The sequence below is a fragment of the Pezoporus flaviventris genome, unplaced genomic scaffold (assembly GCF_033815535.1).
Source record: "Pezoporus flaviventris isolate CSIRO_AGI_PZ_B2104156 unplaced genomic scaffold, CSIRO_AGI_Pfla_v1 ptg000036l, whole genome shotgun sequence".
Classification (NCBI taxonomy): Eukaryota; Metazoa; Chordata; class Aves; order Psittaciformes; family Psittacidae; genus Pezoporus; species Pezoporus flaviventris.
The window spans coordinates 31,079,052-31,101,398 of record NW_026892584.1 but is presented as its reverse complement, the minus strand read 5'-3'; the positions used below and the strand labels follow the sequence as shown (position 1 = coordinate 31,101,398).

The window sequence follows — 22,347 nt, the reverse complement described above, 5'->3', positions numbered from 1 at the left end:
ATCCCTACTATTAAAATCAACTTTTCATTACCTGCTTTGCTTCATATATACTAAGGTGCTTCTCTTGTTCTCTCTCCCCTTCTTTCTTTCCTTTCTCTCTCTGTGTCATGGTCAAGGCATACAAGTGTTTTGTGATTGACTCATACATCCAAGTCTCACCTCCCATCTGCTGTTTTCCTAGCCTGCAAATTAAAGTTTTTGCTAATTAAAAATATAAATGTGTCAATACCTAATATTTTTGTTTTGCTTAATTTCATTGTAAATCTGGTATTTCTGTGTCTTAGAATTGTCACGGATTTTTTGTATATTATTGCAGTATTCTAATGAGAATTTATCTCAAATTTGTGTCATTATTCCTGATAAACTAAATTCCTAAATAAATAAATTAAAATGCTAATAATTGTCACCTCCAAAGGTAATACTAGAGAAATTCTGATAATATCTCTAGAGACAAATTACTCCTTTTTTTAGCTCTCTTCCATTTTGTTGTTTTGTACTCAGAAAACTATTTGTTTCTGAGTCTCACAAGTCTCTAAGTCTCTTCCACAGGATAAGTAATTTCATCATATCAGATGTTTTCTTGAAGTCCATAGAGAAAAGGAGAAATATAATTTTCTTCTACAAACCCAGTTATTTTGTTAAATACAGCTATCAGGCTAGTCTAGCATGACTCCTCCTTCTATCCATATAATGCAAATTGAATTCCATCCCATTTTTCAGATACCTGTTTTTGTAAATATTTATCTTGATAAGTGTTATAAATCCTCGATTATGACAATGGCAAAGAACCATTGGCCACAATAACAAAGATGATACTTTCCTTCTTTTCTGCTCGTTCTTTTTCTTATTTTCCAATTACGAGGGATGCTTCAGGAGTTACTGTTTCAAATCTTCTAGATTTCCAGAGTGAAATTTGTAAATCCTTAATCCTTGCTGCATTCTCAGATGAAAAACATCTGGGTTTAAATACATTCCTATTAGCCTTTCTGCCTTTGCATTTTTCAGCGTCATCTTCACTAGAACCTCAGTAACAGAGTTCTAACCCTGATACTGAGACTAATTTAACTTATTTGGAAGCATTTATAAAAAATTATCTCTTCATTACAGTACAGGCAATGAAATATATGTCACTCAAAGCAGGGTTAGGAGGTTCTACTTTCTTGTATTTGTGTGTAGCTTTAGAAATCAAAAAATACTGTCTGTAGCATCATTGTATCACCAGAAAATGACACTGTGATCTCATAACCTAAGTATCTGAATGCTAACCCTCTTGGGTCTCACAAATTCTGCTGGATGAAAAACTCTCATATTAGGTATTTTCTAGGAGTGCATATAGATATCATCTATCTTTTTGCTGTTGTGCTATGATAATAAGTTATGATACTGTTACTATTGTTACAGGCTAATCCTACAGTGGCAAAAAATTGTACAGTTTGATTATAATAGCTTAGTAATTCATGAAAGCAAGTGAGAAAGAGAAAATACTACACAGGCTGAAAATTCTAGTAAGAAATGTATGCAGCACAGATAATATTTATATGCAGGTGCATATATATATATGCATGAAAAAACTTTATAAAAAATAGCTCAATAATGTAGACTAGTAGCTTAGATAAATCCACATTAATCGGTACTAAACATGGTAAATAGATGCTGAAAAGGCTATATGGTATTAGACAGAATGAGGTAATTGGTTCTTTAAATATAAGAAAAAGAAGATAGTCTAACTTTGTAAGCACTATTGTAAGTGGCGAGATCCTGACTAGAAATAATAATTGTATCATATGGAAAATATATGCTATATGTCACACATGGGAGAAGAGCAAGCCAGACCAGCCAAAACCAGTGGCCATCACCAGAAAGTCCTGAAGACGGAAATACTCAAGAGATCCTAAATTCTATTTGTTAATATATTTGTAAACAAGTTTATAAGCTTCTACCTAGCTTCAGAATGATTAAGTGCTTATTCCCTCCCTCACAAGGGCACATGTCCTCATAACCATAAAATACATTTATCCATGTAAATAGCTGATACTTGTCCTGATCATAACTTTGACTTTATGGATATCCTGTGGCACTGAGCTCAGCAGGATAACTCCTAACTATATAGTACACAATCACTTTTGTAAATTTGTCTATTTTTATAGTGTTGGTCTATTTTTATAGTATTCTTTACATAGATCCTTGGCCTGGACCTGATACAATGAAAAAAAACACTTTGGAATATTCTATTTCTCCCTATCTACCTAACAGCTTTTGTATTACAATATCAGCTCCTTTGGGGCCTCTCCACTCTGACTGAAATATTTCTATTTTGCGTAGCATCTCTTCACAATTTTAACAAACTTTGTTGTGAAAAATGCATGTCTCGTTAAATAAAAATAAAAGAAAGCAAGCGAGAAAATGAAACAGAGGAAACCACATTTTGCTGTTGATTTAAATTTTGAAAAAGATTGTAATGTCTAGATCCTTATAGGATATTTCATACAAAGATCATCTTTCACTGCTTCATCTTTAAGTGTTCTACAGACAATAGATTATTGACCAGCAGTGCTTTGAACAAACTTTCTGGTATAGGTCAGAATTTTTAACCAGACAGGACCAAAGGTTAAATGACTTGACCATCTGAGTCAGCAACCGAGTTGGAAGGAATAAGACCCAAGAGTGAAATCTCATCTTTCTGAAGTAAACATAAACTTCCCAGTATTTTCTGCAGAGCCAGGATTTCACTTTATATTCTGTAATATGCTTCTCCTTCCTCACTAAAGCACAATTGCAATAAGTAGTCCTTTAGTTACTAAACATTTAAAGGCAGTTTTTTTAGTGATGCTGGTAATATTTTTTGCCCACTCTCATATTTGATTTCACATGATTTCACATTTTCACAAAAGTGCTCATCATTCATTATTTCAGTAATATACGCTTAGGCAAGTAGCATGATTTAAAATTTACTGACGCTGTGATCCATTTAAATAGTTCCGACATAGCCTTAACTTATTATAGGGAACGCAAATGACAGTATAACACCAAAATTGAATCAAGTAAACTGATAATAAAATTTGCGTAGAATGACAGATCTCATTTCAGGCCGTTTGCACCCAAGAACATGACAGCAAATCTCCAGAATTTTGCTTAAAATGCTTGAGAAATATTTGAAATGGAAGAGGTGATTCTTTGATTTAATAGTTATATTGTTAACCAATACAGATGGGCATATTTTCCAGTGCAGTTGTCCAAACATTCAATCTGGACAGCTAGAGTTCTCACATTACTGAGATAATGTTATTGCTATTAATAATCTCAACCTCTGAGTTTGAAGGCACTGCACAGAGCTGCAGATGGCTGCATAAAGGTAATTATTTTTATAACTATAAGATTAGAAATACTGGAAACTCTGTACACATGGTTTTGTTCTGCTGCATGTTTAGCTTCAGAAAGCCAAAAATGGATGTGACGGGAATAATACTTGCAGGAAACATAACGCTATAAAAATGACAATCTAGTGCAAGTTAAGCTTATAGCAATATAAATATTTATGTTATTAACGCCACCTAAAGTATCCAAGTATGAAATATACCTCACTATCGTATGTGCAACATAGCAGTTTATGTCAGCAAGACATTACTTCTCTTGCAATAAGTTTTATTTTAAAATGATTTATTGTACTGAAGTCCATCAGGAAGGAAAAGGAGCTTGATGAGGTAAGAGAGGACCAGGAAAAGAAAGCAGGACCAGATGCACGTAGAGTTCAATAACATAAATTGTCATAGTATCTTTCCAGAGGCTTCCACCCTAAACAATTTTAACTGTTGGCTGCAACATAGGTCTCCTTTTATGTGAATGTGGTTTCCTGAAGTGAATGGAAATTCAGACATCTGTAAAGGTTTAGCAAATTGGGCCTATACAAAACAAATCTTATTAATAAGCACGTGGACAAAAACTCTGCCAGTGTTCAATAAACTCTTGCTTTTCTTTCAGTGCCATGTGTTCCCATTATCTTCTTAATCACTCGCTCACAGCTCCAGTTTAAGACAATGATGTTGTAGCCAGTGCATTCTTGGTCAAATGAGAAGTTATGTATCCTATGGTGAGATCCAGTCCTGGTCATTTCTTTCTGTTATTCTAAATGGCCAAACTCAGTTAATTAAAGAAATTTTGTTTCCTTATGCTAGCTGTACCAGTCCTGTCACTGCAGGCATATTTTCAAGACAAATGCATCAGTGTTTTGTCAAAGCTAATCTTATTTGTGTCTAGAAATGAGGCTTCCATAATTTTTTGAAGACTCTGTAATAATTTTTGCTCTTAGAAAAATGTCCTGAAGTTCTGCTTATTTGAGACAAAGATTAAAGAATAAAGATGTCATTCCAGCTAGTGAGACAAGTATCATGATTTTGAGTTTCTCAGGGAATACTCACCATCTCTCATTATTTATTTTTTTTATCTGAGTATCTGGAAACAAACACTTTTAAGAAAGGCAATGTATTAGGGTCTGTGAAGAACTCAGTCCTTAATGTAAGAAGTCAATATGGCATTTAAGTATTGGCATCTGATTTTACAAATTTTCTTTAGATCATGGAAGCGTAAAGTCATTTTTACATGGTTTGGTTGAAAGCTGGTAACATGCAGTACTGATTGATTTTGAATTATATACAGAATTTGTATTAGCTTAGATTCCAGGAGTCTGTATAATATTTTTTCATCTAGTTTTGGGGTGCATGCTTGTCTCACTACCCATGTTCCACCAGCGCACTGAGCAGGCAGAAAAGGAACATATCCTTCTCCAGGTGACTCATGGGACTTTACAATAACATTAAAACTAGGAATCAAATCACAAGTTAAGTATTTCTATGTGGCCCTTTGGATGGATGCTCCTTTACATGTGAGAGGAAGCATAAGGAGGTCATAAGCATATTAAAAGTTCTAGCAACTACTGAATGGCGGGCTTGAATTAAGTCCTAGTTAGCCATAAGGGATATGGAAAGGTTAGTTATAAATTACCTCAGTCCTCTGATGTTGGCAGGGATTATTTCTATTGATTTTGATGAAGACCAAAACATTACCTAGGTCTTTGACTTCAGGAACTTTATTCACATATAGTAAACATCAGCTATTTTGGTGCTATTAGCCACACAAGTACCTAAAAATGAACTGTATTTGAATTAATCAATTACATGTAACAACTGGCTGGTACTAAATTTCAGCGGTTTATGCAGACCAAAACAGTGTTTGGGGCAGCAAACAAGTAATTCTGCATCACTTTAGATACCCAGTTTCATCACATCAAAATGTTTTAAATTTATTTAAATATTTCTAAAATTTTCAGCCAATTCTGAGCATAATGTCAAAGAGAAAATTAATAACTTTATGTTAATTTTAAGAAGAATGGATTCATCATTAATTTTTTGCTACTCTGGAATGCTTATTTAGAGATCAGATCACTAGTTGGCCATTTGTTGATTCCTTAGTTCAAATCCTAAACTAGCACAACTCATCTAATGGTAATTAAAGCCAAAAATATTACGTCAGTACAGCCCAACCAAGGAGCAGACCTGCATGTTCAAATTACAGAATACATATTCTAGCATCAGCAGCTAGTCAGTAACTGGATGCCACACCTTCAGCCCACTGGAATCCCATGCACTACAATACTACGATATTCTCTCTCCAAGAAAAGCTTGAGAAGGAAAATTTCACACACACACACATATATCAGAAATTGCAAGAACAAGTCTCATATTGCAAAAATTATTCCAATAGTCATTCTTTACTTGTGAATTTAGTTTGGGAAGTTTTCATAGAGAGACAACTTTTGCAATTCAAGGAAACTAAGATGTTGGAGACATGCATAAAAACTTTCCTTTGAAATATATTTTAATTTCTCCCACGTCTCTGGAAGGAAACTGCTTTTGACAGACTATATTTTGCCACTGTTAATAATTAATATCAACATTTACCAAGGGAGATTGGTCTTTGCTTTAATTCTCATTGTATGCCAACCAACCTGCTACCCATTCTGATTACTTTTATTACTTACTGCTGTTGTTTTGTGGACTTTACAGGCAATACTGTTACAACAAAACAAAAAATGCCAATATGAAAAAATCTGCTCTTCAAAAAGGCTTTTATTTCCCACTGTCTCAGATTCATATTTTAGGTCATGCTATATTTTGAAATTAAATTTTTCTTACTCAAAAACTTCACAATATAACAGGTGGTGTTTCTTGGTCCTTCAAATAGAGAGAGCCACAAGCCATCTCTGTGGGTTTAAATCTATGCGGAGACCCTGCAAAAATGGTAATCATGTTCAAAATCTATTGACTTTGACTGGAAATGAAAGTATGCAGAATTTTGCAGAACTTCGCCTCCACTGGGTAAAGGGGCTGCTTCACAAATTTATTTTTGATCAAGCTGGAAACAGAGGAAACCAGTGTCATATATAATATGAAATGGAAGCGTGCATTTCAAGGGAATAATAACAATAGAAATAATAATAATAGTAATAATAATGTCACTTCTAGGGAAGGTGGGAATGAGGGAGAGAAGTCAAAGTGACTTCTATTGTTTTGATGTGGAATGACTGCAAATCGAGCTGCATCACTCTTGAGCTTGGGGGGCAGGGAGTGGAACAGGCTTAGATATTGTTAAATTTAAGTAATGTGGAGTCAGTTCTCTCTAGGAGCAACACTGTATATGCATTGAAATACTCCTGAGAAAATATTCCTGACTTACATTGCCACAATGGAAACCAAAACCCTTAAAAAGAAACTCTGGCTGCCTTTAGTTCTCTGTAACAGTGATATATACATATATTTATATATATATATATATTAAAAATATATATATTTAAGTTAGACCAGTAATAGTCACTGTGTTATAGTATTCTTCACATTTTGTTGTACTTTCTGGACAGTTTTACAATGTCCTTCCCACATTTACTCCAAATTCAGTTTGTATACAGAAAAAAATAAGATGTTGTGAAAGTTGCAACTACATTAGGAATTATCTGATTATAATAACAATTTTAATGCTTACACTTGGGCTGGAAGTAGAAAACTCTTTCACTGGTTTTATTTTTATTATTGTCCTGAGCCCCACACACTCAAGTGGCAGAATGGCCACATACTAATCACATGTATGAGTTTCTCTACAGGATGTCATGTTAATCATCAGGAATTTTGGTCAAACAGTGTGATAATTTTGCTGTTTATGGAATGTCATTTTTTTCACCTTTTATACAAAAAAAAAGGATTCATTTTAATTTCCCTATTACTTTGCATTTTTAATGAAAATATAACACACTTTTAAAAACTTAATTTTTAGATATTCCCTTTCAACTAAATATTCTGGTTTTGATTCTGCTTTCCAAAATGAGGATTTCTGCATTTGCTTTTTAAACTACTATGGATACGGGTGGCATGTACAGGCAGCACTTTGTAATTACCCACCTGATTTGTCAATGCATTGATACTTATGCATTGATTTGTAAACCATCAGCACCCTCCACTTAAGGCATTTCACACAGTTCTGCACATGCACTGGATTTCTGATTATTTACAGCCCTAAATATGCTTTGCAGTGAGACTGACAATTGTTCTGCTCTAAGGATGCTCATCTTGTTTACGCTTTTCCCGAGGGATGAGGATTTGAAACAAGAAGCATCTTCATTTTCAGTTATATAGATGTAAAATAATTCCAGATTTCAGATTTATACTGGAGAAAACCTGTGGTAAAATTGTGACCAGTCACACACTAGTTCTTGCTATTTCAAGTCTTATAACTTGATTTTCCCTTACTGGTGGTGCTGTGTCATGAGAAGATTTAAACAGTGAAAAATTGTCAGAGAGATCCTCCTCTCTTACAGGCCAGTAATACAAGGTATGAAGACGTTTAGTTCATGTGATTTTATTTACAGCATTGCAATACTTATAAGAAATAAGGATCCTCCTGTGATTGTCAGCAATTACAGAACACACATACTTATTTATAATAAGGATAATCTTCTGACGGGATATTGCCCAAACAGTGAGCAATACATTGGGCTGATGAATTCAACTTGTATAATTACCTGAGAGAAAGGAACTAGAGTGAAGGAAGGGGAAATGCGCTTCCTGTCAGTTTGGCTCTAATCTCATTTCCACACAATCTAAATGACATCTTTGTACATGTATCTGTTAGTGAACCAGCAGACTACTTCCTGAAGAAGCTCTTTCAGATAAGAGATGTTAAAATAGATAGAATCATAGAACTATGAAAGTACAACCCTTTAATCTTGGTGGGAAGACCTAGGTTTCAATATAGCTAGGGTTTTAAGCATTGGAGATTAAGACAGTAGTTAGAGAGAGAGAGCAGAGGTGAGGGAGAGGTGCTGTGTATTACATCTCTAAAAGAATGATCCACTGGGAGTCACTTTTGCAATGTTGTTATTTACAGTTGGAATATGCAGCACAATTGATGTTATTTTGCTGATTACTTATCTAGATTGTTCATATGTAAGAAGTCAGTAGAGTTATAGACGTGATCCATGCACTCATGTACCCACAAATAACCATGGGCACAAACCCCTGCCCTGAATTTCATGTTTAGAAGGGAACTGAAAGCTTTGCAATTGTGACTGGCCAGGTCTCTTGATGTGTATTAATAATTCTCTGCATGAAATAAAATAATTTGATATTATCAAACACCACAAAATTCTTTTGTAATGACACATTTCGTTGAAATTTTCCAGACTGGCATTAGGCTACTACAGCAATAAGCAGAATGTAAGACAGAATAGAACAGAACATAATGTGTTTCGTTATTATTCAGATTGTTCTATATCTAGTTGCAAAACTGCATTAGCTTCTATAAAGGAAACAATGACTAACAAAATGGATACATTTATTCTTAGACATTAACTGCCTCTGGGGTACTACTGAAATTTGCCCTGGGAAAAGTCTTCTGAATCATATATTAAAAGACATCCCTTGTTACCAGCTAGCAAAGCTGCACACACTTTGCTATCTGCTCCTGTCTGGACACAAGTGCGATGTCTCACTGTAGATTCTGAAGGGAAATATACACCTGCAAAGCAGCAGTACTCGATTATCTGCAGTAACATTAAAGCAATTTCCTCATACTGTTCACATTTTTCTTAGAAAACACCATCATCAGAATATGCACAACTATGGGTTTAACTGAAATTAATAAATATTAAATTGATAGAGGACTTGTGTCATTATTTTCCCCACTCCTGCAGTAGAGAGTTCCCATAGCAAGAGAAATTATTAAATGTTTCAAACCTAAACAGATAGGTTTGAAATTTAATGCAACTACTAAAAGCCTACAGTTGCGTTGACAGAACCATCGTCTTTAGTCCTCTGGGAAAAGGAGATGAAGGTTAGGATGGTATATTTTTTACAGCCATGCTACAGTCCCACGATGGTCACATGCCAGTGAAAATCAAGCTTCATTACGCAAGCAATGCTGAAATGCGTGAAAAACGTCAGGGAAAATATGTCAGTCACAACAGGTACAGCAGTTGCTATAAGACATATAAGAAAAGTAACTGCAATATAAATGGCTGTCTCAATAAATTACAGAACCATGTCCACATATGAATCTGAAATCCAAACTGTATGACGAGTAACAAGAACAATGCTCTAAACCTGACCTTAATAGTATGCCCAAGCAGCATCCTATAATGATTCAGAGGCAGCTAGGACACAACACAGTGTCAGCTCCTACACAGCAATCCTTTCCCCACATTGCTGAAGTAGTAAGGCTGGTCCACAGTCATGTCTCTAAGGAACCAAACAGAAAAGTTTTCTGTTTTACGCTGTGAATATTCATCTGTTGTAAACTTGATCCAGCCCTGATTAATGCAAGTGCTACACATCTTATATAAAGCAGTTTTTTGAATCTTCTCGTATGTCAGCGCTTCTTTGATCAACCGTTGTTATTAACTCTTCCTTCTATCTTCCATTTGTGTTGCTTTTTATGTCAGAAAAAAATAGCAGTTTGTTTCTGACAATATGCTTTTTACAAGGACTTGTACACTGTGACAGGCTCAGTTCTGCTCTGTAAGAACAGAGTAAGAAGAGGACATGGAGGTAAAAGAGCAGTTCATCCTCCTTACCTAACAAATCATTTCTGACAGGGACTGGAAAAATGAGTCTGTGTTAATAGCAGTGGGTTTACCTGAGTCCACCTTTCATTTCATATAGATTACTGTAGAATATGTCTGGATTTCAAACAGAAACAGAAATTTGGTATTCAGCAGGAGAAACCCTGTGTCATTCTGTCACCTCTTAAGCTTTAAAAATATTTCACTTTTTTATTATTTGTCTTACACTTTTAGGAAAGACTGCTCAGAAGACATAACATTGTTCCTGTTCTCAGGGGTGAAACACTGGCTGCAAGAAGTAATTCAGACTATTTTAATTTTTACTTGTACTTCATTTCTTTGAAATGTCTAACAAAAGACTTACAAATCTGACAAAGTAAGAGTTTTTTCCAACTCTCTACAAACAGTTACTTAAAAACCATGTTTGGCTGAAGTTCAGTGCTCATGAAAAGGGAAGACAGATACCACTGACTGAGGCACTGCACACAAGTTCCCAAGAACAGTTCTGCCAATGCAGTTCAGTCCCACACCTGTCCTGGAACTATTCACAGAGCTAATCTATGTGGTAGTTATTCCCATGTGGGCAACTATCCATGAGAGGTTTGACTGAGACCAGCCAAATTGATCTGACTTGTGTTTTATTACTCACAGGAAGCTTGATCTGAAAGAGCGAAGGGCTAACATGTTAACTCACACAATGCCATCTTTCCACTGATTTTTTTCTTCTCTTTTACAGTTATGGTAACGGAATTCTAGTCAGAATATTTACTAGACTTTCTAAACAAGACTTTATAAGCAAGCAAATAAAGAGTTACATATTGTCCCAAATATTATTACTACCAGAACACTTTTGGAGAATGCTGAAATCATTAAAAAGAAACAAAAAATGCACACTCTCTCTAACAAAGCAAAGGCATATACCTTTAGTATAACCTTCCACATAAATTATCTTCTTTCTCCATAGTAAGCACCCAGACTCGGTGCCGCTGATGACTGTGGGCATTTGGTGTGCCTGGGGGAAGAGAAATGCCAACTCTCCTACATGTACACACATGCAGGGAGTTCCTGCAACCTATGCTGGTTAAGGCCTCGGTGTGCACCACTTCTTGTTCCCTTGCTGCTTTTAGAATCCAGTGTCGAATTCTGCCTTGCCTTCAGCTGTAAGGGGAAAGAGCACACTGCAAGCCCAGATCATAATGTAGAGTTTGATCAATGTCTGACTTAATCAACAGGACAGCATGAATGCGCTGATGATGCAGAAGCAACACCACAATTCTGTATGTTGTAGTGCACAATATTAATTTCCTTTAGCATGTTTCCTATAAACAAGAATAATAAAGAACCACTTCAGTGCCATTTGCCCCTAACTGTATTTTCCCCAGTGTTCTCCTAATTCAGACTTTGTTACCCAGTACATCTCTAGTCTCTTTCAGAGAAGAGCTCTAAAGGCAAGAGAAAACTAAATGGCATAAAAACTGGATTTATATTGTATATTTTAAATAACAATATTCATTATTCCCCTTGGGTTTATTTATGTAAAGTGAACTTTCTGTGTATATATCCATGCCGGCGAGAAAAACTTGAGAATAGTTACTCACTAATTGCTTAATCCATCGCATTTTTACTCTGTATCTGTTTTTTCTTACAGTTAACATGCACAATTTCTAAGGTCACAAAAATGAGAATGTGGACTAATATTAAGAGGGTCTAGGGACTACACCAGTGCTCACCAAACAGGACTCACTAAACCAATAAGGGTTCTGCTCTAGAGCTAACACATTCTGAGATAACATTAAGTCTGTTTGATGATTCCCTTGTATTACGCCCACCACAGAAAGAACTGGGGGAACTCACACATCCTTTTCTCCTGCCCCAGCTCCTCCTAGATTATGCGCTGTCCTACCTCTCCCTTTCATGGTGGTCAACAGTCTTCCTCTCAGATGAATAAAAGCTTAGGAGGTTACAATTGTGATCGTTAGGAAACTCCGATTTCCTGTTGCACAGAAAGTTGACTGTTTATCTCTTCACTCAGTCTGGAAAATTAGATTGCTCACTTTCATCCTGTTTTCCCCGTAGATATTTTCTAGTCACTTTCCCTTTCCTGCTTTTATCTTCCCTTTGCACAATACTGCAACGTCTGACCTGCAGAAATAAGATGGGAAATATTTAAATGAAAATAAAACCTTCTATCAGCATTATTGCTTATGTTAGTTTAGATAGTACCTTTAAGAGACTTTGTGTCCTCAATGCACCTCACATGGACAGATACCACAGAATGATCTGCAGCTTCAAAGATCCTTTTTAGCTGAAGATCTAATGAAAAATTCTGATTCAGAAAACTAAAGAGTGAAACAGGAGAGAATTATGCTGCTACCAGGATACATGTCAATAAAAGTACCTCAGATAGACAGTGGAAGGAAGTGTAAATTTCTTAACAAGGCTATAGGTCTTTGCATTATTTCTGCTTCTACTAAATAGGAAATAATCTTTTACCATTGCATCAAAGGAGTTAAAAAGAATAACTTTCTGTCAAATATGTCTGTCATTGAACACAAGACAATATACAGGACTACTTCTGAAGATCACCAAATATTTCTTCACAAGACCTAAGTAGCTTATGAACTGATAATAATGCTACCTGAAATTTGAAGGTGTTTATTCTCCCAGGGCTTATCTTTCTGCAGCTGGTTGGCTAGACTGTAGGATGTCTTCTCTAGGTCAGCACATGCATAACCAGACAATCATTCTGCAGCTTGTAAAATATGACTGCATATGAGATATTGATGGCCTAAGGGAAGTTCTGAATATCAGAGGTTCATAATTAGAATGCTTATGCATTTGCTCCAATAGAATTCACATCAATGTCACAGAGATGAGTGGTTATGAATTTTGGAGTCATCTCTGCTCATTCAGAACGATTTACGCACTTCCATCTTCAGACAAATGAAGAGCGAAGAATTAGAGCCAAACCCTTCTACCTAGAGAGCTTATCCTTACTGAGTTCTAAATTTGTAATTGCCTCACCCATGGCTCAAGATCAAGCCCCACATTTCGTAACTCATGACTTATTTATGTTCATGCCATCCACCCGCTTTCAGTCATTCTGTCCTCTTATCTGTAAATCTACAGTCACACCATGTAGGATGTGTGGATCTCTTGATAAGAAATTTTTGCAGGAGAGAGAATATGGACAGATTGACAGTTCTGTTGACAGAGTTGCTGGCAGCAACTCTAACATCTCATTTATTCCAGATTTATAAAGATCCACTGTGCTGATCTGAGGATAGAGCTAAGTGTTTGACCTCTGTGCTAACAGACTAGTTGAAACCTGTATTTGGTACAAAATACTAAGTTAAACAGACACTGATAAGATTATCCAGTGTGGGACAGAAAACAACCATCTTGTTAGCATTGTGATTTCCCCATCTCATTAGCATCATGATTTCCACAGTTTCTGGGCCATGGGTTTGAGTTTTCTTTGCTTTGGGGTATGTTGCTGTTGTTGTTTGGTTGGTTTGCTTGTTTGATTGGGGTTTTTTGTTTTGTGTGGGGTTTTCTTCTTCCCCTTTAATTTTAAATCACTGTGTTTTATATGTAACTACAAAATAAGGCTCTAGTGTGAAGACAGGGATTCAATACCCTGGATCCAGAAAGAAAAACATTAAAAAATATTCAGAATATTCAGTTTCATCATTCTTTTAAAAACTGTATTAAACAGAGTACTATTTGTGAAAACAGCTGTCTATTAACTATGGGGGGAAAGCACTAAGGGAGTGAAGCTAACAAATTAGAAAAACTTATATACAGTACCAAGTCCTACAGTATCACTGATAGCCTTGCTACCTAGCTAAATAATAAAAAAGGAAGATGCTAACTAAGCTTCAGAAGGAAACAGATTTTGTTAAATGATCCTTTGCAATTCTAATTCTCTCTGAAATATTTTTTTCTTTTCATCTTTTTTGTGTGTGTTCCTGCATGCATATACATGCATGTTTATCATTATGAATACACAACACTACTTCAATAAATAAAAGATTTTGATAGGGCACAACATGGTTAAAGCAATTAGAGTAAACTTACTTTCAGATGCTGTACCACAGAGGCTTAGGCATCTGTGGGCAATTTCAAGGGACTTGGCTCTGTCTGTGGCACTCAAAGTACACATGAAAGAAAAAGGAAGGAAGGGAGGGAGGGAGGGAGGAAGGCAGGAAGGAAGGCAGGAAGGCAGGAAGGAAGGCAGGAAGGCCGGAAGGAAGGCAGGAAGGCAGGAAGGAATGAAGGAAGGCAGGAAGGAAGGAAGGGGTGTACATTATGCTTCTTTCTTGCCTAAGTATTTCCACAGATGTAATAGTAGACATTTTTCTCTCTGAGTAAAGACTGTTACTCTGCTGCACAACTGCTAAAGAGTAAGGTTCTGAAGTTAATTTTGCCAAACAGCTAATTTCTCAAATAAAAAAAAAGGACTTCTTGTAGCAAAATGCATTTTACAATTTATTGCTGAACTGCTGCAAGAAGCTCTTCACTCAGCAGCATGGCACAGGGCCAGAATGAGCTATATCAAAAATCACTGTTGGGCATATACCAATTTGATACACAGGATTTAGCAATAGAGTTGGGAATGACTCTGTGTGCCTGTGTGTATGTATTCATGTTCTGTTAAATTTTAGCAGTCTCTAACTGTATACGCATCTTCAGTATGAAGACATCTGTTGTTAAACTGCTAAATTTGTTTTAAAGAAGGAGAAATTTATCAGGCTGGATAATAGCACCTTTTACTTGTTTAATTTACTTTTTATGTGCTGTAAATTAATTTTCTATGGGATTTTATCAAAGGATAAAATGTCTAAGACAAAATCTTTGAAAACATTTCAATGAAGAATGAAAAAATTTATGAGTGTCCTAGAGAGATGACTGCTTGTTAGCCTTACATGTCTTTTCCATCTCCAGATTCTTTTGTTCAATGAATAATGTGGGGGATTATAGTAATGGATCAATACAACATGACACAATATGCATATAAAGCATTAACATATTAAATTGGAGTCTCCCAACCACCCGACCCAGGTTCATACTGATTCAGGTATCAAAGCAATTTTCTTCTTTACGTAACTATAACAAATGATGAAATAAACAGCAAGTTTTCAACTGATACAGCTTAAGAAATAAATTTTTAGTCTAGGAGCATTCACGACTAACTCCAAAGCTAAGTGGTTAAAGATGCGAGTAAGGTTAAACCTAGATCAGTCAATGAGGTGTACTGTGCAACCAGACAAACCAGACTCCTAAATAGGGTACCCTTACTTGGATGCAAATCTCTCAGTGACACTAGAAGCACCACCTAGGAAAAACTTCCTAGATCACAAATGAAAATTATAAGGTACTGCTAACAAATATTCCTTCATTTAGAGACACCTCACATGGTTTCAGCTGCCATTTCAGACATACAACAGGCTCACTAAAACCATCTCACTTACCAAAATCATAATTCATTAATTGATATGCACACCTAATGCCTATTCTACAGATATTTTGTATAGAAGTATACCTACGTAGGCTGTGTTTGTGGCAAAAACATACACTGCTACAACTCTAATACAGATGCAGTTCTAGTAACGTAAATGACATGTACTTACATAGCTTGTTTTCACATATACACATGAAGAAACTACTAACAAAAGCATGTATACATTAGTATAACCAGAGACACACTGTTGAGGTTGTATCATCTTCAATTAAAGCTAAATGACATCACTTTTGAGTATTCAAATTATTACTCACATGAGTAATCTCTAATCATGAAAAGAGTGTCTGTGAAATTAACTTCCCAGTGAAAGAGAGAAGGATTGAGTCTGGAATCAAATACATTAATTTAAAAAGCAGGTTTTTTTGAAGTTCTCTTTCATAAACACATGTAAGTTTGCTACAGAGTCTTTGCAATGACCTTGGGAGCAATACCTCTTGGGAATACCTCAGGCTTTTTTCTCCCAGCGTAGAAACTTCCAACACACTGGAGGAAAAAATTGAAGTTTTTTTTCTCATTTAATTTGATTAGTAGTTCTCCAACAGAATTAATTTTTGATGAAAATTAATTATATATGCTTTTGAGGGAGACCTCCGTAATACAGACAAAGTCACAATTACCTACGTATGTAACAGAAATTATATATATACATAAAAACCTGCATTTCTTCTTCAGAACTACCTATTAAATCTCCTGTTCTGTAAGATTTTGATATAATACATATTTTTGTTAACTTCAGTTCCAATGACATCGTGAAGGTTGTGTGTATTTTAAACCAGTTCTAACATCATATTTCTTTTTCTCTGTTGATAAAGCAGGCAGGAAACCTCAAGAGAAATAAATATTTGTAACTCTGAACCTACAAGCCTGTGTTTGATGATCCCATGACTGCAGTTTGACTATGGCCCTCTGCAACCTGTGTGAAGGCTGGGAACTGTGAGCATCACTGAAGGCTCCCAGAAGTGCTAGGACGTACTATGGTAGCACTGTCTCCTTTCCCTACACTAGTAACCCTTTTCACATGGCTAATTCTTATAAAGCAGACCAGTGAGGTATGAGCTACTCGTGTGGCTATGTGGTACAGGACTGGAAGTACTGTCAAGAAAATCTCTTCAGTTTAGTTTTTCTTGTTGGTTTAGATGAAGGAATGACAAAAGCTGCCAGCCAGAACTGGGAGTAACACTGCCACATACTTACTTCAGTTCTCAGAAGGTGCTGATGAGGTTTTTCATTCTGATCTCTGACCTTTCCTGCTCTTAATGGGTCATGTAGTACTTTCATACAGTTTACAGTATTTACTATGAGAGAAGTGTCTAGCATCAGCCTGCCCAGATCTTGCTTAACACAGAAGTACATGACAGTGAATGGTTAATGAATCAAACCTTTTGCCTGTAATTCTCCCCCAGGATACCTGACCTTAAAAAAATACTGTCACTTTTGTCTGAATAAAGACTGTGGAATAGTTTCAGACTAATTTAATCATAGTTAGCATGTTTTCAGGAAGGAACTAATTTGATGTCTATATATTTTGCATTTTTAAGTCAATTAGATTACCCGTGGTAACTTGGCCGCAATAAAGAACTTTGACCAAAGAGAACTTCCGCCCCTTCATCCAAACATTTTCACTGTGATATATTCACAAATAAATGATGATAAAAGAAAGTAAATGCCCTCTTCTCTATTCTGTGGCTCAAGATATGTCCCTGCCTGGGCTGAAATTTTTAACACCAGATTGCAGACCATTACAGCAATCTACAGATTATTGTCCAAACAACCTTTCAAAATTATCCTTCAGCATTTTTCACTGCAGTCTTTAATCCATAGCTGTTGCAGAAAATTACAATGACAATTTACCTCATGAATGGGTAGCTGGTGATTAAGTGTTATGAAAGCAGCCTGTTGACTTGCAGGCCAAGCCAGAATATTATCTGTGACCTTTAATATTCTGCTTCATAAGGGCAGATCCTACAAAATACTGACCAGAGCCTGCTGGAAGCAAGTCACCTCTCACCTGGGGCCAAAGTAAAATCATCACTTTGCAGGACTAAGTCTAGCAATGATCTGATCCTGTACATGAAAAACCTACTGAGTTTTGTCTGCAAGAAATCAAGGATCAGTTTCAATGATATACTCAGAGGCAATGATACACAGAATATCTATGAATGGTCACCAGTTCCCTGTGTCGTATGCTTTTCTAAATACATCCTCACATTAAATTAGGCTAGAAAAAGTTTCTTTTACAACAAATCTTTTATAGCTTGAAATAAAACATACAGACTATTTCTAGGTAGAGCTGACAGATAGCCCAAGATTTCTTTTTAGAAGGGATATTTTATGTACCCCTTTAAACATCATTAAGTTTTCAGGAATGCTGAATAAAGCATGATGGATTTGTTTTAAGTTGTTGCTAGTATTTAATTCCAATTCAGTTCAAGGGGCCATGTGCGAAGAAGGAATCAAAGAGGGCAAAAAGAAACCCTGTTTGCTGGGTAAAGCATCAGTTAAAAAAAAAAAAAAAAAAAGGAGGCTGTAAGAAGGTCCCAACACCTTTCGCCAGTGTCTGAAAAAATCAAATTAAATTATTAAATTGGACTATTCCTGGGACATATTGTTTGATGTGACTAGAATATAATTTGTTAAACAGAGAATAGTTTTAATTTCAAACACTTCTTTCCTGAGTATTACCTATGAATTAAGGTTTAGGTTTGTTTAAAATAAATTAATAAAACATGTCTGTCAAGAAACATACTCTAATGACAATTTTTTGTGGTTGCACTTTTTTTTTTAAAAAAAAAAGTCAATTACTTGAAAGGTATAGGTTACACAGAGCTGTAGGGGAACTAAAGGTCGTATCTTCAGTATATGTTAAATTAGCCTTCTTTACATATTTTTATTTTTTTAATAAAAGACAAAAAATACGAATATTTATTTTACCCAAAGAAAAGAAAAAGCAATTTTTATACCTCTGGGGAAAGTTCCAGCTTTTGGGGTTTCTTGAGGAAATAAATAAAAAGTATTGGCAGAAAGACTCCTAAACAGACTGCCCAAGGGGGAGGTAAGGAAACACCTAAAACCATCATATTACCAAGTGCTGAGGTAATCAACTACAATCTGGAAAATGTCAAACAATGGTATTCACTACTCAAAGATATTGCTGATCAAGTCCTCAACTGCCATTTACAATCACTAACTAAAACATGGAATATAGCTGTGGATATAAACAAGAGACAAATTAGTATTGGGAAGCTGGGTTTAATAATCCCCTAAAAGAGACCATCTGTTTATAAAGACCCCCTTTTCCTTGATCTCTGACATGTATTCTTAATATAAGCACAGCTGGATTTTTTTTTTTTTTTTTTACATTTTTAAACACCCTGCTACTATAAATTCTACTTATAGCATATCTGGTCTGAGTGTTTGTCTCAAGTTTCAGTTATTATGTAAGCACTCAAGGGCAATAAAATTTCACATAGGGTCAGCCTGCTTTAAAGTATTAAGCCATCAGACAAACATCAATGCAATCCCTTTATTATTGATGTTCAGTACTACTGGATAATTTTGGGTTTGAGGTAGGGTGTTTTTTTTTGATGTTTTCAGATGTCCATCATTATCACTGGAATGGCTGGAATAGATTTAGAGTACTTTCCAAGTTCTGGATTCATGTTTGGAACTGCAGTTTGGTTTTCTTGTTTTCCTATTTAAAACACAAGGAAATCATGCTGTCCGTAATGGATATAGCATTGATAACCTGACAAGCTAGGTGATTTGCAAGTATAAAGGAACAAAACAATTTACAGCCTGTGTTTCCAATCCACTACGGTGAATTAAAAAGGAAAAAAAAACCACCACTGACTATACACTTCTCACAGATAGAGGTCACTAACGGACTGGATTTGAATCTGTCTGCTTAAAAGTCTGAAAGTTACATGAAAGTAATCTAGTGAAAAATGAACTCATTTTGAGATTAAAGATATGGCAGAAATTATTAAGAAATACAGCTCTCACCTTCCTGGAAACAATATTATCTTAAGTGTGCCTTCTTTCTAGTTCTTTAAATAGAAAGTGAAGTACAGGAAAAGCCTGACAGTGATGCTCGTTTGAACTCCTTTTTGTTTTCTTGACTTAGTAAAACTATGTCCTTCTTTTCTCTGGTGAGGGTAGAGAAGTCAGCCCTAATAACATCCTACATTTTAGATGCTGCTATTTTAAGCAGTTAAAGGCAAGCACATTCCTGATTCTCGAAGGAAACCATAGCCTATGTAATGCAGATTCCAACTGAGAGGGTATAGGGTTGCGCAAAGGAGATATGTCTACATCCTAAATCAAACTATCCAGCAGGCCAGGATATAAATGTGACTTGTAACAGTGGCTCAAATTAGATCCAGACTCTCAAAGCCAAACACAGATAACATCACTTTACACACAATACAGGGTGTATGTGCATGTGAGGAAAGACTTTTAAGAACGCTGGGTGCATTCCAGCACCACTTCTTCTTGAAACAGTCCTGGACTTTGGAAAACACTCATGACTGTTCTAGTCATAGGTGGTTTTACAGACACTATATTTACACCGTTCTCTGACTTGCTTCACCTACAGTACTCCAGGCCTGCACTCCCTTACTTTTAACTGCCTCGCTGCCGAGGAGAACAGGCAATTAAATAGCAAACCTCCTACCAATGGTAATGATATTTGAAATCTCTTCTCTCACATGATTTTCAGGAAAATGAACAACACTAGCAATTTAACATCACTTTTGTCACTTAGAAGTGGTGACTTTTACATAACATCTGTTGGATCTTTTTGATTATGTAAAGATTGTGCCTCAGCAATAACACTGCATACATTGATTCTTGAAATGAAGGAATGAAAGGTGGACAGAGGTATAGGTACAGTACCCTTGAAGTGTTTTGAAAAATGCCAGGGTAGATTTTTCTCCTTCTGAGAACCATGTATCTAAAACCAATCCATTAATTTCCTCTGAAACTACAAATACGTAAAGATGCTCTTGGGGAAAGACCATTTCAATGAATGAAGCACGGAATTAAGTCAATGGAAGTTTTTCAAGTCTATGGGTGTTTCTCAAACTCAGGTAGGGATCAATCTCTCTAAACTGGTTTAATTTCCTTGCAAGCACACTGTAAAGTTAGGTGCAGTAAATAAACTTCTCTTTAACACATACCCCGCCTTTCAGAGAGAGAGAGAAAGTGAATGATTTGCTTTAATAACTTTTCCTGCTCCTCAAGCAAGAAACCTCTCCCTTTCTATTTAGCTGAACTCTGCATTGCAAAAAGCAGCATCTGAAGAAATCTAATCAGTACCTTCCACACACAGTACAGGAATTTACACGGATTTTTGCCTTGGATTTATTAGCTTATTATAAGCCTTAAAGCAGATTTCCTCTATTAAAATTAATTAAAAGCTCCTGTTGACTGATTCTCATTCTGAAAAGAAGCTGGAGAGTCTTACTTCGCAACTGATTTATCTTTTATGGGGTTTTGTCTTACGCTCTAGAAACGTCTTTTCAGCTATTTGACTTCTTTTTGCGATATTATTTCTTGGTTACACACACGCTCGCGCAGTATTTGTCATTATTTTGCTAGAGATTACCGTCTAAATCCTCAAGGGCTCCTCTGTATTCCGAAGTCCTGATCCAATTCCCTTAACCTGGCCCCTCGCCCCCAGCCCCGCTCCAGAGGCTGCTGACGGGGATCTGACGGATCCTCCCGCCTGGCGCAGCTCCCTGCTCTCCCCGTGGATCAGTTTAACACTTGCCAGCGCAGAACTAAGTCGACTGCCTCTTCCGACCAAGGCTCACCTTAAAGGTCCCGTTTCTCAAAACCACGTCCCAGATATTACTAACGGTGGTGCCAAGCCAGCCGCTCGGCCGGTTCCCTGCAGCAGGGGTAGTTCTAGGCTCCCCCTTTCCCGGTTCTTGGCCCTTGTGGCAGGGGCCGGGTTCGGCAGTGAAATGCGACCGAGGATCCGGGACTCTGCTGCAGCAGCCGCAAGCTCTGAGTCCCACTCCTAACCCATACTCTGTCGTGGAATAACCCGGGGACCCTCCTGACACTTGCCAACGGCCATTCATAAATCCGTGCGCGTGGGTACCCAGCGCCGCACACCCGCAGACACGGAGCTTTAATGAGGCGGAGGTGGTATTTCTGACACATAACCTGATCCCGGCTCCTTTACTTTGCCTTCTTGGAGAAGACAAGACCTAGAGGATCTTCTCTCTCTTGGAGAAGGCAAAGGGCACCACGGCTAGAATTACCAGGAAGGGGAAACAGAGAAATGAAACCCCAGCTGTACCTGGCGGTGTCTGGGAATCCCTCGCCGGCACCGATCATAATCCCCCTCCGCGCCTCTGGTCCCCCACACCAAAACTTTTCCGCCGCTGCAGCCGCTCCTCGGTGGTGGCCGCCGCCCTCCGCGCCGCACCGCTCCCGGCCGGCCCCACTCCCCGCCGGCCGCCGGCGCTCCGGAACGAGCCCCTCGCCTTTCGCGCCTTCCTCCGCCCTTACGAGGCAGCGGCATCGTCGTCCCCCCTTCTCCGCCACCTCCTCCTCCGGAGCGCAGCCCGCGGCTCTGACATTCCCAACGCACTTTCTCTCCTCGGTTCGCTCGCTCTTCCCCCCTCTGTTCCTTCTTCTCCGGTAGAAAATAAACGAGAAGGGACCACGGGTGCGCCTGGTCTTGGGTTTTGATTTGGTTTTGTCTCCCTTT

The 22,347-nt window shown here is 37.1% G+C and overlaps 1 protein-coding gene across 2 annotated transcripts in view; it reads right to left on the bottom strand.

Moving 5' to 3' along the window:
* The window catches only part of FLRT2 (fibronectin leucine rich transmembrane protein 2), a 53,949-nt gene extending 31,839 nt beyond the window's left edge, over positions 1–22,110 (bottom strand). For both annotated transcript variants that reach the window (XM_061463756.1, XM_061463755.1), the window contains exon 1: positions 21,934–22,110. The gene's annotated coding sequence lies outside the window, so the exon portion shown is untranslated. The remainder of the gene's footprint in view (positions 1–21,933) is intronic.
* Positions 22,111–22,347: the final 237 nt, after the last annotated feature.